At 38.5% G+C, this 17035-nt stretch overlaps 1 protein-coding gene across 7 annotated transcripts in view; it reads left to right on the top strand.

Moving 5' to 3' along the window:
- The first annotated feature begins 13319 nt into the window (after positions 1-13319).
- The window catches only part of ADIPOR2 (adiponectin receptor 2), a 94545-nt gene continuing 90829 nt past the window's right edge, over positions 13320-17035 (top strand). Inside the window, exon 1 of one of the 7 annotated variants that reach the window (XM_082738194.1) lies at positions 13320-13374. The gene's annotated coding sequence lies outside the window, so the exon portion shown is untranslated. Of the gene's footprint in view, positions 13375-14229; positions 14438-14737; positions 14893-14967; positions 15085-16092; positions 16141-17035 lie in introns of those variants that run through there. The other 6 variants (XM_082738191.1, XM_082738192.1, XM_082738198.1 and 3 more) reach the window with 6 other exon arrangements.

A 17035-nucleotide genomic window follows, 5' to 3' on the forward strand; every position in this document is an offset into this window, starting at 1 on the left:
TGACAGGTTTCTGGATTACCAGTCTTTCTTACCCAATAGGACTTCCACTTATGAGTTCCATTGGACTACAGCAAACAAGAAGGAAGACCTACTTGGGTACAAGAGCACATTCTTGTAACTTTAGACAGGGCCCAGTGCAGAAAGAACAAACAAAAATGCCTGTCTCCTAATTTCTCCCTGAAGGGGATTAACTGCATACTTTTCTAACTGCGGCTTGAGGCTCTGGCTTCCAATCAGCCCTTATCAAGGTGCTGAATGAGATCCTTCCCTTTGGAATACTGATGGGTCTTCACAAATTCTCAACTACTGGGAGCCACTAAGAACAAGGAAGGTGGCTTAGATAATCACAAGGGTTTGGGAGACAATAAGGAGCTCAGGCTGGGCTGATTTACAGGTTTGATGTCCTCCATGGGACCACAAGAGGTGGCTGTTTAATCTAATATGCAGAAACCATCACAGAGTGTCAAGGAAAATGATAAAACAGAAAGATATGTTTTTAAAAAGACACACATTCCCAGAAACATATGTAAATGACATAGAGATAAGTGATGTATCTGGTTGAGAGTTCAAAATAATGGCCATAAAGATGCTCAGCAAGGTCAGGAGAGTAATGCATGATCAAAGTGAGAATTTTAACAAAGAGTTTGAAAATATTAAAAAGTACCAAACGGGCTGCCTGACTGGCTTAGTCAGAAGAACATGTGATTCTTGATTTTGGGGTCATGTGTTCAAGTCCCATGATGTGTGTAGAGATTACCCAAAATAAATAAATAAATAAATAAACTTAAAAAAAAAAAGTACTAAACAAAAACTATAGAGCTGAAGAATATGATAGCTGAACTGAAAATTTCAATAGAGTGGTTTGACAGAAGACTACATCAAACAGAAGAAAAGGATCAGCAACTAGAAGGCAGGGCAGTGGAATCCATCCAATCAGAGAAGCAAAAAGAAAAAGGAGTGAATAAAAGTAAAGATTCCTTAAAGAACTTATGAGATAGCATCAAACAGACCAATATATACATTATAGGTGCCCTAGGAGAAGAGACACAGAAAAAGGCAGAAAGCTTATTCAAAGAAATAACGGCTAAAAACTTCTTTAATCTGGAGAAAGACACAGACATCCAGATCAAGAAGCTTGGAACCTAAACCAAAGAGACCCACACCAACCAACATTATAATGAAACTGTCTAAATTTAAAGAGAAGGAGAGAATCTTAAAAGCAGCAAGAGAAAAGCAAGTTTTTAGGAACAATGGAGCCCCCATGAGATTTTTAAGCAGAAACTTAGTAAGTCAGAAGACAGTGGCATGATAAAAATGGTGGGAGAAAAAAACTGCCAAACCAGAATACTTTACCTTCCAAAGTTGTCTTTCAGAATCAAAGTAGTTATAAGGTTTTCCAGACAAAAGCTAAAGGAGTTCATCACCAATAGGCCAGCCATACAAGAAATGTTAAAAGGAGCTCTTTAAGTTAAATCAAAAGGATCCTAATTAGTAACAGGAAAACATACGAAGGTATAACACTCACTGATAAAAGTAAACATATATTGACCCCTGAACAACATGGGTTTGAATTGCACAGACCCACTTATAAGTGGATTTTTTCAATAAAGACAATATAGTACCATAAATGTATTTTGTTCCTCATGATTTTATCAATAGCATTTCCTTTCCCTAGCTTACTTATTATAAGAATAGAGTATATAATACATGTAACATACAAATGTATGTGTTAATTGACTATGTTATTGGAAAGGCTTCCAGTTAAAATATGCTATTAGTAGTTCATTTGTTGGAGAGTCAAAAATTATACATGGATATTTGCCTGCACGAGGATTCGGTGACTCTAACTCTTGTGTTGTTCAAAGGTCAACTGTATAGTTAACTTTAGAATACTCTATTGTTATAATTGTTGTGGTAAAGCTCTTATACTCTAGTAAGATTATTAAAAGACAAAAATATTAAAAATAATTATACTACAATAATTTGTAAATGAATACACAATATAAAAAGATGGAAATTACAACAGAGCATGAGTTTCACAAAATGGGGGGAGTGCATCATAGTGTAAAGCTTTTGCATGCATTTGAAGTTAAGCTGTTATCAGCTATAAATAGATTTTTATAGAGATAAGAGTTTTATGTAAGCCACATGATAACCACAAAGCAAAAACCTATAGTAAATACACAAAAGATAGAAAAATAACTCAAAGCATACCACCATAGAAAACAATCATACCACATGCACACCTGAAAACTCATGCAACATTGTGTGTCAACTATACTTCAATGATAAAAAAAAAATCATTAAGACATGAAGGAAGGAACAAATGAAATAAAATAATTACAAAACAAACAGAAAACAATGAACAAAATGGCAATAGTAAATTCATATCTTTCAGTAATTATTTTAAATATAAATAGACTAGATTCTCTAATCAAAAGACAGGGTAAATGAATGAATAAAAACAAGACTCAGCTATATGCTGCCTAAAAAGAGATTCATTTCAACATTTTTAAAAGATTTTATTTATTTATTCACTTGCAAGAGGGAGAGAGAGCGAGCATGAGAAGGATAGGCAGAGGGAGAGGGAAAGAGAGACTTTCAAGCAGATTCCCTGCTGAGTGCAGAGCCCAAGGCAGGGCTCCATCTCAGGACCTTGAGATCATGACCTGACCATAAATCAAAAGTTAGATGCTCAACCAACTGAACCACCCAGGTGTCTCTCATTTCAGCTTTAAACACACACATAACTTGAAAGTGAAGAGATGGGAAAAGATAGTCTATGCAAATGAAAACCTAAAGAAAGCAGAGTTAACTATACTTATAACAAAAACCAGACTTTAAGCCAAAGACAGTAACAAGAGAAAAAAGCCATTATATAAAGGGGTCAACTCATCAAGATGATATAACATAAGTAAATATTTATGTTCCCATCGTAGGAGAATGTAAGTATATAAAGCAAACGTTAACAGATTGATAGGGAAAAATAGACAGCAATACAATAATAGTAGAGAACCTCAAGACCCCTTTTTAACAATGGACAGAGCATCCAGACAGAAAATCAATATGGAGGGGTGCCTGGGTGGCTCAGTGGGTTAAGCCTCTGCCTTCGGCTTAGGTCGTGATCTCGGGGTCCTGGGATCGAGCCCCGCATCGGGCTCTCTGCTCAGCGGGGAGCCTGCTTCCTCCTTTCTCTCTCTGCCTGCCTCTCTGCCTGCCTCTCTGCCTACTTGTGATCTCTGTCTTTGTCAAATAAATAAAATATTAAAAAAAAAAAAAAAAAAAAAAGAAAATCAATATGGAAACTTTAGATTTAAACTACATATTTGATCAGAAGGATCTAACAGGTTATTTCACAGAACATTCCATTGAATAGCAGCAGAATACACCATCTTCTCCAGCACACATGGAACATTCTCCAGGATGGATTTTATTTTAGGCCACAAAATAAGTCTTAATAACTTCAAGAAGACTTAAATCATGTGAAGCATCTTTTCTGACAATAATAGTAAAAAACCACAAATCAACTACAAGGAGAAAACTGAATAATTAGCCCAATACGTGGAGATTAAAGAACATGCTACTGAGCAATCCATGGGTCAAACAAATTAAAGAGAAATCAAAAAATATCTTGAGACAAATGAAAATGGAAATAAACATACTAAAACTTATGGGATGGAGCAGAAGCAGTTCTAACAAGGAAGTTTATGGTGATAACTGCCTACATTAAGAAAAAGAAAGATATCAAACAATCTAACTTTATACTTTAAGGCACTAGAAAAGGAAGCACGAATGAAGTCAAAGCTAGTAGAAGGAAGAAAACAATAAAGATCAGAGTGAATATAAATAGAGACTAAAAAAACAACAGAAAAGATAAATGAAACTAAGAGCTGTTTTTTTTTTTGAAAAGATAAACAAAATACACAAACTTTTAGATAGATTTACCAAAGAAAGAAAGAGAATGCAAACAAAATTATAAAATAAAATTGGAGAAGTTATAACTAATACCAAACAAATATGAAGGATCATAAAAGACTGCTAAGAACAATTGGGTCCAATAAATTAGACCTAAAAGAACTGGATCAATTCCTAGAGATATAGAACCTACCAAGACTGACTCATAAAGAAATAGAAAATCTGAAGAGATAAACTATTAGTAAGGAGATCAAATCAGTAATCAAATACCTCCCAATAAACAAAAGTCCAGGGTGAGATGGTTTTACTAGTGACTTCTAACAAACATTTAAAGAATTAATACCAATCCTTCTCAAAGTCTTCCAAAAATTGAGAAGGAAACACTTTTCCTCATTTAATACCAAAACCAGACAAGGGCACTGCATGAAAAGAAAATTAGAGGCATGGGGTGCTTGGGTGGCTTAGTTCATTAAGTGTCTGCCTTAGGCTCAGGTCATGATCCCAGGGTCCTGGGATGAAGCCCTGCCTTGGCTCCCTGCTCAGTGGGGAGCCTGCTTCTTCTCCCTCTGCCTGTCATACTGCCTGCTTGTGCTCTCTTTCTCTGCCAAATAAATAAATAAAATCTTAAAAAAAATAAAAAAGAAAATTAGAGGCCAATATCACTAGAGAACATAGATACAAAAATCCTGAACAAAATACTAGCAAACCAAATTTGACAGTACATTAAAAGGATCAAACTCCATGATTAAGTGGTATTTATTCTAGAGATGGAAGAATGGTTCAACATCCATAGATCAGGGCCCCTGGGTGCCTCAGTCAGTTAAGCATCTGCCTTCAGCACAGGTCATGATTCCAGAGTGCTGGGATCGAGTCTTGGGTGGGGCTTCTTGCTCAGTAGGCCGTCCACTTCTCCCTCTGTTCCTTACTCATGCTCTCTCTTGCTATCTGTCACTCTCCCTGCCTCTGTATCAAATAAATAGGTAAATCTTTAAAAAATCCATGAATCAATCAACATGATACACTACGGTTAATAAAATGAAGGATAAAAATCATATGATCAGCTGTTGTGTCAAGCCCACAGCTAACATTACTCTCAATGGTAAAAAAGCTGAAAGCTTTTCCTCGAAGATCAGGAACAGACAAGTATGCCCACTCTTACCACCTTTATTCAACACAGTATTTGAAATCTTAGAGCAATTAGGCAAGAAAAAGTAATAAAAGGCATCCAGAGGAAAAAAATTTGTCTTTATGTGCAGATGACATGATCTTATATTAGAAAATCCAAAGACCCAAAAGACTGCATCCAAAATCTGCTAGAACTAATTAATGAATTCAGGAAATTATCAGGATAAAAAATCAGTATACAAAAATCAATTGCATTTTTATACATTAATGATAAACTGAGAGAGAAATTAAGAAAACAACCTTATTTACTATAGCATCAAAAAGAATGAAACACAAAAATAAATTTTTTTTAAAGATTTTATTTATTTATTTGTCGGAGAGAGAAGGAGAGAGAGAACACAAGCAGGGGGAATGGAAGGCAGAGGGAGAGGGAGAGAGAGAACCAGGCTCTCCGCTGAGTAGGGAGCCAACATGAGACTCAATCCCAGGACCCTAGGATCATGGCTCAAGTCTAAGGCAGACACTTAACTGACTGAGCCACCCACCTGTCCCCATTTAGGAGTAAATTTAACCAAGGAGGTAAAAGTTCCAAATGCTGAAAACTATAAGACATCGATGAAAAAATTGAAGACGACAAAGATAAAAGGAAAGATATTTCATGCTTATGGATTGGAAGAATTAATGTTGTTAAAATATGCATACTATCCAAAGTGATCCACAGATTAAATGTAATCTCTACCAAAAATATTTTTAAAATTTTATTTATTTGAGAGAGAGAGAGAGAGAGAGAGAGAGAGGCAGACAAAGAAGCAGAGGGAGAGGGAGAAACAGGCTCCGCAGTGAGTAGGGAACTGAACTTGGGGCCCAAACATCCTGGGATTATGACCTGAGCTGAAGGCAAAGGCTTAATTGACTGAGCCACCCAGGTGCCCCTTTATCAAACTTTCAATAACATTTTTCACAGAAGTAGAAAAACATTCTTAAAGTTTGTATGGAATCACAAGAGACACTGAATAGTGTCTTGAGAAACAATCTTGAGAAAGAACAAAGCTGGAGAGATCACGCTTTCTGGCTTCAAAAACTATATTATATAGTATTGTATAATTTTGACATAAAAGACATAATAGCCAACAGAACAGAGAAAAAACCCAATGCATATAAGCTAAATTAATTTTTGACAAAGAAGCCAAGAATATACAAGAAAAGGATGGTCTCTGATAAATGGTGTTGGAAAAACTGAATATCCATATGCAAAAGAATGAAATTGGACCTTTATCTCACATGATATAAAAATGAAATCAACTTCAAAGGTATTACAGACTTGACCATAAGACCTGAAATCACAGAACTCCTAGAAGAAAACAGAAAGCATAAGCTCTTTGACATTGATCTTGGCAATGAATGTTTGGATTTGAGGCCAAAAGCAAAGACAACAAAAGCCAAAAATAAGCAAGTGGGACTACCTCAAATTAAAAAGCTTCTGCTCAGCAAATGAAGCCATCAACCATGAAATGAAAAGGCAACCTATGAAATGGCGTAAAATATTGGAAGTCACATATCTGTAAAGTGGTTAATATCCAAAATATAGAAGGAACTCCTGCAACCCAGTAGGAAAAAAAAAAAAAAAAAAAAGAAAGAAAGAAAAAAGAAAAAAGTAACCCAATTTCAAAATGATCAAAGGACCCAAATATATATTTTTCCAAAGAAAACATACAAATGGCCAACAAATACATAAAAGTCTCAATATCACTGATCTTCAGGGAAATGTAAATAAAAGCTATAAGATATAACCTCACACTTGTTAGGATGTTTATTATAAAAAATACAGGAGCTAACAAATCCTGTCAAGAATGCAAAAAAAAGCGGAGCACCTGTGTGGCTCAGTTGGTAAGTGTCTGACTTCATCTCAGCTTGGGTCTTGGTCTCAGGGTCATGAGTTAAAGCCCTGCATTGGGCTCCACACTGGGCATTGGGCTGCATGCTGGATTAAAAAAAAAAAAGAAAGAAAGAATGTGGAGAAAATGGACCCTTTGTATGCTCTGGTTGTATGCTGCTGATAGCAATGTAAATCAGCATAGAGGTTCATCAGGAAATTAAAAGTAGAACTACTGGGACACCTGGGTGGCCTAGTTGGTAGAACATGCAACTCTTAATCTTAGGGTCATGAGTTTGAGCCCCACATTGGGCGTAGGGTTTCCTTAAAAAAAAAAAAAAAAAAAAAAAGTAGAACTACCATATGATCCAGGTATATCCAAAGGAAACAAAACCATTGTCTTGAAGAGATATTTACACTCCTGGGTTCATTGCAGAATTATTCATAATAGCCAAGGTGTAGAAACAACTTTAAGTGTCCATTAATGCCTGAATGGATCAAGGAAATATGCCATATATATATATACAGGGAATATTACCAGCCTTAAAAGAAGAAAGAAAAGAAGAAATTTTCTTCTTAAAAAGAAGAAAATCTTATCATTTGCTACAGCATGGATGAAGTTGGAGTTCATTGTGCTAAATGAAATAAGCTAGAGAGAGAAATACAAATACTGCTGCATCGTATCACTTACATGTGGAATCTTAAAAAAAGTTAAACTTGTAGAATCATAGAGAGACAAGAGGTTGCCTCGGACTGCAGGTAAGGGAAATAACGAGAGATTGGTAAAAGGGTACAAACTTGGGGTGTGTGGGTGTCTCAGTTGGTTAAGTGTCTATCTTCAGCTTGAGTCATGATCCCAGGATCCTGGGATGGAGCCCCACATGGGGCTTCCTGCTCAGTGAGGAGCCTACTTCTTCCTCTGCTCCCCCTGCTTGTGCGCTCTATCTCTCTCCCTCTCTCTCTGCCAAATAAATAAATAAATAAAATATTTAATAAAAAAGGTACAGCCTTTCAGTGAAATGATGAGTTAGGTCTGAGGATCTAAGTTATAACATGGTGACCATGGTTCATAACACTGTGTTTTATCGTTGAAACTTGCTAAGAGAGTAGAACTTAAATGTTTTTGTCAAGACACACAAAAGTAAATATATGAGGCAATGTATGTGTTAATTAACTTGCTGTTGGGGGGGGGGGATCCTCTCAGAACATACATGTATATCAAATCATCATGTTGTAAACTTTAAATGACTTACAATTTTGTTTGTTCATTACACCTCAGTAAAGTGCAGAAAAACCTATGATCTGAACTGTGCACAAACAATCATGCATTTTAGTGTACGCAAAGTATGCTTCAATGAAGGTGATTTTTCAAACTACACAAAAATGTTTAGAGAAGGAGAGCCTAGATGGCTCAGTTGCTTAAGCTTCTGACTCTTGATTTTTGGCTCAGGTAAGGGTTGTGAGATTGAGCCCTGCATTGGGCTCTGTGCTGGGCGTGGAGCCTGCTTAAGAGTCTCTCCCTCTGCCCTTCTGCACCCTATCCCCCCCCACCCGCCCCCGTCTAAAAAATTTAAAAATAAATAAATAAATAAAATGCTTCTTACTCAAACCTGTGTTTATAAAAATATTTGGAGAAGACTCTAACACACACCCATGTAACGCATCACCCAAGATTAGTAAATGTCAAACATTTTTCATTTGCTTTATCTGTTTTCGTATAATAGAAATGAACTGTTACCAATGAAGGTAAATTCTTAGTTCCCAGACCTATTTTCCACCCCTTCCCACAAGAGAGCACCTTCATAATGTGTGTTTCTTTTCTCTGTTCTTTTAAAAAATGTATTAACAGACATCTTCATTTCATTGATGATGATATCAAAGCATAAGAAGAACTGTGCATAGGTCACAGTAAAACACTGAGTCAGCAGCACAACCGGGAGTAATGTTCTCCCGCTCCTGCTCATTCCCTAGGGCTATGTTACTTAACCTGTGTTTGTGGAGCTGGTATTATGATTTATGTAATTAGGAGAATGTTTGTACTGTTCTTTGTCCTCAGTTTTATTTATTTTTTTTCAAAGATTCCATCCATTATTTGAGAAAGGGAGGTAGAGATAGCAAGAGAGAGCATGAGCAGGGAGGAGAGGGAGAAACAAGTTCCCCGCTGAGAAGGGAGTCTGATGTGGGGCTTGATCCCAGGGACCCAGGATCATGATCCGTGCCAACAGCAGATGCTTAACCGACTGAGCCACCCAGGCGACTCATCCTCAGTTTTAGATGTTACTAAAATGTGGCCTAAATGGAAATTCAGTGTGTCATGATGTTTCTCTGTTTCAAATATGTATTTTTTGAGATTTTATTTATTTATTTGACAAAGAAAGAGAGATCACAAGTAGGCAGAGCAGCAGGCAGAGAGAGAGGGTGAAGCAGGTTCCCTGCTGTGCAGAGAGCCCGATGCAGGGCTCCATCCCAGGACCCTGAGATAACAACCTGAGCAGAAGGCAGAGGCTTAACCCACTGAGCCACCCAGGCACCCCTCTCTAAGTGTTTTAAATGGCCTCCTTGAAAACTTTCAAATCTAAGACTAATATGATATTTATCAATATATATTTGATACCATTTTAATTACAGTTAAGAATACAGATATTTTATTTTTTGCACTCTGCTATATAGATTACTGGATTATTTTTAAAGCAACTAATACCTTTGAATCCCAATGCTTCGAAGTCCAGTGAGCTGGCTGCATTTGACTGTTTTACCCTGAAGGGGTCCAGAACGTGCCATCCCAAAATATGACACTTTGGTATATTGATTATTTTGAGTTGAGTGCACTTGACAATCAGCAGATGCATGAAGTGTTTTTTATCCTTCCCCTTTCTACCTGAAAACATAGAATTTCCCATGAGAAAGGTAGCCTTTCTTTGTCAGAAGGAGAACATTTTTTTTTTCCTCCCAGTTTTATTGCGATATAACTGACATTTAACATTTAACATTTAACATTAACATTTAACATTTAACATTGTGTGAGTTTAAGGTGTAAACATAATGATGGGATAAATGTATACATTGCAAAATGAACACCACTATATGTTTAGTAGATATCCATCCCTTGACAGGAACAGTCATATCAGAGATTGGGATTTGATGCTAATAAAATGGGACATGTACACACAAACCTACTAAAGTAACCCTTAGTTTCCCCAGTATAGTTCCCAGTCATTGCCCCACAATTTACTGTTCCTAGCAGAAGTCCCTTTGTCTTGTCACATCCCTACAGTTTTTCATTATTTGTGTAAAAAGTGTATAAGCTTTTGTGTCTAAAGTCTTCCTCAGGGACACTGGGTGGATCAGTTGGTCAAGTGTCTGACTTTGGCTCAGGTCATGATCCCAGGGTCCTGGGATTGAGTCCGCGTTGGGCTCCTTGCGCAGTGGGGATCCTGCTTCTCCCTCTTCCCTGGTGCCCCCCCCTGTTTATGCTCTCTCTCTGACAAATAAATAAAATCTTTAAAAAATGATAGTCTTCCTCAGGCTTTCATTTTCTTTCTGAAGATACCTGCGTACATGTAAAAATATTAAATACATTTGCATGCTTTTCTCCTCTTAATCTGTTTTATGTCGATTAATTCATAGGCCAGCCATGGAACGCAAGTTTATAGAAGAGTTTCTCCTTTCCTACAACATATATATGAGGTAGCCACAGGGACTGGTTTGATATTCCTTGTTCTTTCTTTTGGTTTATCTGTTTTTATGGTCCAACTTCTATATTGTCCAAATTTTCCCTTCAGTTTTAATCTTTATATTTCAAAAGCTTTTTTCTGGGGCACCTGGGTGGCTCAGTGGGTTAAAACCTCTGCCTTCTGCTCAGGTCATGATCTCAGGGTCCTGGGATCGAGCCCCGCATTGGGATCTCTGTTCGGTGGGGAGCCTGCTTCCCTTTCTCTCTCTGCCTGCTTCTCTGCCTACTTGTGATCTCTCTCTCTGTCAAATAAATAAAATCTTTAAAAAAAAGAAGCTTTTTTGTTTTTAAAAAGATTTCATCTATTTGACTGAGAGAGAGTGAGCAAAAGCATGGGGGAATAGCAGGCAGAGGGAGAGGCAGAAGCAGGCTCCTTGCTGAGTGGGGAGCCAGCTGTGGGGCTCTAACTCAGGAACCTGAGCAGAAGGCAGATGCTTAATGGCTAAGCCATCGAGGCACCCCTCAAAAGCTTATAGATATTGACAGAGAAAAGAAGAATTCGAAGACCTTTAAGTATTTTGTAATAATTAAGCTGATTTTTCTTTCTAGTCTTTTGAGGGAAAGTCATAGAAACAATTCTCTCAAAGAAGACTACTAATTTTGGTTTTCTCTAGCAGATAATTTGGCTTTTTTTTTTTCTTGAAAATAGCAATTGTTCTGATTAGAAAAATTATGAATGGAATAATTCCTCCTCTCTTTTTATAGAAGTAACAAAAATCAGTTGTGAACTCAAGTTTTAGTTCACAATGTAGTCCAGAGTGCTTTTTTTTTTTTAACCCTTAGAATTTGAAAGCTGCATCTTCATTTGCTTATTGTTTTAGATACATTTTCAACTCCCATTGGCTATTGACTTGCACATCACAATGGAAGTTAAGTCTGTTCCTAGAGCAAGTTCAATATCACCAGTTCAGCAACATATTGTAATGTCACTGAAGCCCCATTCTGGGATGGCCACAAGTAGATTATGAATTTTACTCACCCAGTGATGCGTTCTCCTTGTCAACAACACCTGATAATTGCAGAGATTCTACTTCATACTAGCTGTGCCACAGGGTACTGTTGTGTCACTGGTGACTAGTATGGGGCATAGGGGTGGAAGGGACTCTTTTCTTGGTGCTGCAGACGATGAAGAACTACACTCTCCTCCCATGGGGAAGTGTGACACGATAAGAATGGAGACAGCAGAGATTCTAAAGATCCACAGCTGACACTGGAGGACACAGAATTTTACTGAATTCTCCTTGGTTTTTGGACAGCTAGTCCTAAGATAATATATATAAGGTCTAGTAACTGAAGTACAGTTTGGGAGAGAGGTCTGAGAAATCTGCTTTGGAACACTTAATGGTGACATTTAGGTGAGTGACATGGGTGAAGCCAGCATAGATATCGGGTATGTATGGGAAGTATGGTGACAACATCTTCATCAGCTGAGAAGATGTGAGCATTCTGAGAAAATACTGTGGTTTATTTTATCTTTGAAAGCACCAGGAATTGGCAATAGTGATCTGGGAATGACATCAAGGTGACAGAGAATGAGAGGTAAAATCTTGGTGGGGAAATCAGAAGACTCTTTCTCACATGTTTTAGCACGCAAATTCCAGAGGGATTTTCTTAGAGTATAGCACTTTGTCAAAGCAAATCATTAAGAGAGAAAGACGATTTGAGAAAAGATATGAGATCTTGGAATAACCTCTACTTTAATTATCTTTCTTGTATAGCTCTGTCACCTTTAGCAGTCCTTTTATTAAGCCTGAGGCTCTCGTTCTTCTTATCTTTTCCCTATGTGAGTTGGTACACTGGGTCAAGTTTGCTATCCAAAAGTGTTTTTTTTTTTTTTTTTAAAGATTTTATTTATTTATTTGAGAGAGAGACAGTGAGAGAGAACATGAGCGAGGAGAAGGTCAGAGGGAGAAGCATACTCCCCAAAGAGCTGGGAGCCCGATGCGGGACTCGATCCCGGGACTCCAGGATCATGACCTGAGCCGAAGGCAGTCGTCCAACCAACTGAGCCACCCAGGCGCCCCCCAAAAGTGTTTTATTTCTGATGTTCTGTGGAAGTGTATGAATGTCTTCCTTGATTTCAATCTCAAAAGCCTTATGTCTTTATGTCTGGAAAAACCAAAGTCATTATTGCTGTATCCTTTACAAATTATGCAAACTTAAAAAAAAAAGGTAATTCATATTTTCAACATAAATTACTCCTTGAAGGAAATTTTGTCCTTTAAATTTAATTTCTGTAATTTAATTTGTATTAATTTTATCTCTTGCAAGCTTAACTGGGTGGGCAAAAATACTAGTATTAAGACCATCTTATTCATGCATTTTGTGATTTTAGTAACTTTAATCACTTCTAGAATTTACATTTCCAGGATTGAAGAGTTCCCTATTTTGGGGGGGAGGGGTGTTTCCCTATACATCAGACTCTAGGCCTTTTGATAGGAGATCTGTGCAGCTTTTTCCAGAATTCTTTTTTTCTTGTTGTTGTGGATCAAGGGAAGGACAAACAAGTTATGGGCTTAAGCATTCTTGAAAGCTTATGATGTTCTCTAATCATTAACAAGAGTTTTTACAGTTAAGACAATAACCTGTTCAGAGTGTGATAAATTCATCTTAGTGCTGAACGTGAGGAAAACATTTTTATATGCCAATCAATTTCTATCCAGGTTTCATCCGGTTATCCGAAAATACAGCGCTTTCTTAAGAAGACTTTCTCAAGCTCAGGCTAAAGGTAAGGAAAAAATTACCATTTGGAAAAGCGAAAACCTTCTTTGTAATTTTTTCGGTTAGTGAAAAACCTAACTTTCGGATGGGGGCTGGAGGGCTCCTACTTCCTTTTCTTATAGAAAAAGTATGTAACCAAACCATTCTTTGATTTCTAAGAAGTTAGAGCTCAGTCTCAGTTGAAGCCTCACATGCAGAAAATCACTCACTCTGGGAAATGGACACAGTATTTAATGCTGAATTAGTTTCTGATCTGCTATTACACCAAGAACATTTCACAAATCATTCTGAATTATATGTATTCTAAGTGTGAGTGGGTTCACATTTGTTTTTGAGGAGTAGGACATAAATCACAATACCTTAACAAGGTAATAAAAGGCAGAAGCTATTGTTTCGCACAAGACTTGGCTAATGCTTTCGGATTTATTTCGGAAGCTTTCAGAGACGACACCTAGCAATATATTGGCGGTTGGCAGAAACACGATCCAAACACGATCCAGCCTAAATCCCTAAATTTTGGCTTCCGCCCAAGGAGTGTAGCCCGTATCCATAGAGACCGGAAAAAGCGTCCCCGAACTGGGGCGGGCCCCTGCCTTGTCTAATCTAAACTGCTTCCGCTTTTGGTGGGAGGAAACAAAAAAACCCCAACAAAACGGAGAGGATTTGTGTGCGCGCCCAAGGAGCGCTTTTTCTCTCGGTCCCTTGATGCTCAGCACTGTTTTCGTTGAGTTCCTGGTCGAACCACAACTCCCAGGATGCATCCACGTTCTAGAGCGGTCAGAAGAGCTGTTTCCGGTTTGGGCCAGTGCGCCTGCGCACGAACTGTGCTCTTATTGGTTCGAACCGCCTCGTGCGATGTGCGTCACGGCAACGTGCAGTCGTGGGGGCGGGAAGACGCGGCGGCGGCTGTCGCGGCGGCGCGAGCAGGATCTCAGGCGCGGTATCGCGGCGGCGGCAGCGGCGCGGGTCCACCGGGTCCCCTCCCTTCTCCGCTCCCCCTTCCTCCCCCTCCCCTCAGTTGTGGTTCCCGAGGAGTCCGAGACCTGCGACGAGGCGGCGACAAGCTCTGGGTGAGGGTCTCTGGAGTGTGTTAGCGCCGTTTCCCGGGCGAAGGGAGAGAGCCCGGGGTCGAGGAGGCGGTGAGGGGTCTGAGGCGGAGAGTGTCCTCGGCGCGGACCGGGGAGCGCGCGCTCTTCCAGCCTTCAACTTGGCCTCCTTACCTGACCCGCCGCGGGGCACAGTTTGCCGTGCAGTGGCCCCAGGGGCCGACCATGAGGGGCCTGGATCCGCCCTCCGTTCAACCGCTGTCTGTAGCGCTTGGCGCCCCCTTCCCGTCTCGCCCCTCCCAGCACGGGGTCCGGAGTCCTCTCTCACCTCTTCTTCGCGTGCAGTTGTCTTTCCTTACTGCCGCCGAGAGTCTCTACCCTCCCTTTCTTCATTTCCGTCCCTTTTATTAGTTCTAGGAATTTCTTTGGTGGCAGGCTTCGAATGGGTTCTGCTTGGTACTACTTTTATGGTCCCTGGGGTACGAAGATTTTCCTTACCTTTTCTTTGATGGCGCTCCAGGCAACCTTCTTGGGATAGTACCTTGGGCCCTTGTTTCCCAAGCCCCGTTTGGCTTTTTGTCTTTCACTGTTTGCTTCTTTTAAAACTGATGGTAACAGGGTTTAAATCGATGCCAGGGGTCTATGAGAGAGTTCGGATTGGAAACTAATAGGTAACTTCTTTTCTCCTTCTGGATTTTGACAATAAGTGTAAATACGTTTGTCTCTGAAATTTGACAACTTCACCAGACTGCCCAACTGTTACTTTTGGTAGAAAGATTCAAATGTCCGACCGGAATTTTGCTGGGTATGGTGACTTCAGTGCAGGTTCTTGGCATTTAAAAAAAAATTTTTTTTTAGTAGGATGGCCTTTTAATATTTTATTTTTAGATCTATATTTCTCAGCCTTCTGTTAATCCCATTAGATCTCTTCCAAAAACAGGCTCCCCACCCCCAAGAAACTGTTTAAACTTGAAGAAATCTTTTTTGTAATATTTAAAATCATTTGCTTACAAAACTTGTCAGTAAGGTGTTAAAAACAATTCCCTTCAATCCAAAGCTTTACTTTTGGAGGGGAGATCTTCAGCTGTCATTTCTGAAGTTTGAAGTGTTCTCTTGACAAAGGCCACCCATTGTCTACTGTTATCATGCTCTCACTCTCATTCTGTTAGAATTTGATAGATTTTTCACTCCTGGTTTTTTATTTCATAGAAATGAAGATTTTCATTTGCTGACTGACAGTTTGTAACTAAAATAATTTCATCAGTAGATGGTACTTCACTCAGGAGGTGGCAACTGCTTGGTGGTTAATTATTAGGAACTTTGAAAAAATTTCAGATTGATTTAAATATGAGGCATTTCTTTTATCTTCTATTTGTAACTGTATATCTACCAGTATATGTTCATATCTATACTTAATATAGGTAAGTATATATCTATGCACTCATATATCTGCTACTTAATAGCGTATTTTCTCTTATCTGAACATTACAGATGAGAAGAGGATTTCCAGAACCTAAAAGAGAGTTTGTGTTTTTCTATCCCTAGACGAGTAAGAATAAATAAATGGATGAATCTTTTTCCACCACTAGTATCAATTTAGCTGTGTACTTTCTTCAGTATAAATCACATCTTGTGTTCCAAAATGAAAATAATTCTATTCTGTTCTTTATTCAGGGGTCGGCAAACTTTATAGCTTGTGGGGCAAGTTTTGCCAGCTGTCTGGTTTTGTAAGTTAAGTTTTTAATTGGGATATAGTTGTCTGTATTCATTTTGATGTTGTTTGTGGTTGTTTTTGCAGTGCAGGGGTAGAATTGAGTAGTGGGACAGAGACTCATGTGGCCTACAAGCCTAAAATATTTATTCTCTGGCCCCTGCTAGAAAAAGCTTGCTGACATCTACTTTATTTTATTAATAGTCATGCATATGTAATGTAGAAAATTAAAATGAGTCAAAAAAGTATAAAGAAGAAAGTAAAAATTGTCCAGAATCACACCACTCAGAGGGGTTTGTTTTTGTGATTATTACAGAAACGGTTAGCGATTATTTTTGTATAACTGGGCTCATACTGTTAAGTGGTGATTTGTAATTTTTTTTTAAAGATTTTATTTTTTTTAAGGTAATTTCTACACCCATTGTGGGTCTTAAACTCATGACCCTGAGATCATGAGTTGCAGGGACTGAGCCAGCTGGGCACCCCTGTTAGTAATTTTCTTTTAAAAAAAACCCCTCAGATTATTGTTATTTAGCTCTTGGATACATTTGTATTTCTGCATAGTAGAGCTTACTGCATAAAGAAGATTGATGAGCTGAGTTTTCGTGATTTGTCTTAACCAGTTAAGATTTAAGGAAAAAAAAAAGAGGAATAATAGACACTTTGTGGTAGTGGTGGTGAACTCCATTTATTGAGCACTTACTGTGTGCTAGGTAGTTTTTCAGTACTTGACATGTATTAAGTTTTACCTGCAGCAGCTCTGTGGATACACAAACTGGTATCCATATTTAAAGATGAGGGAACTGAGACACAGAGAAATTAACTCCGCAAGTTCATCAGCTAGTTAATGGTACAGTTGGAATTTGAATCCATACATCCTTCAGTACCCAGGCTCCCAATATGCTCCAGAG

This window comes from Mustela nivalis (genome assembly GCF_964662115.1).
Source record: "Mustela nivalis genome assembly, chromosome: 7".
Taxonomy (NCBI): Eukaryota; Metazoa; Chordata; class Mammalia; order Carnivora; family Mustelidae; genus Mustela; species Mustela nivalis.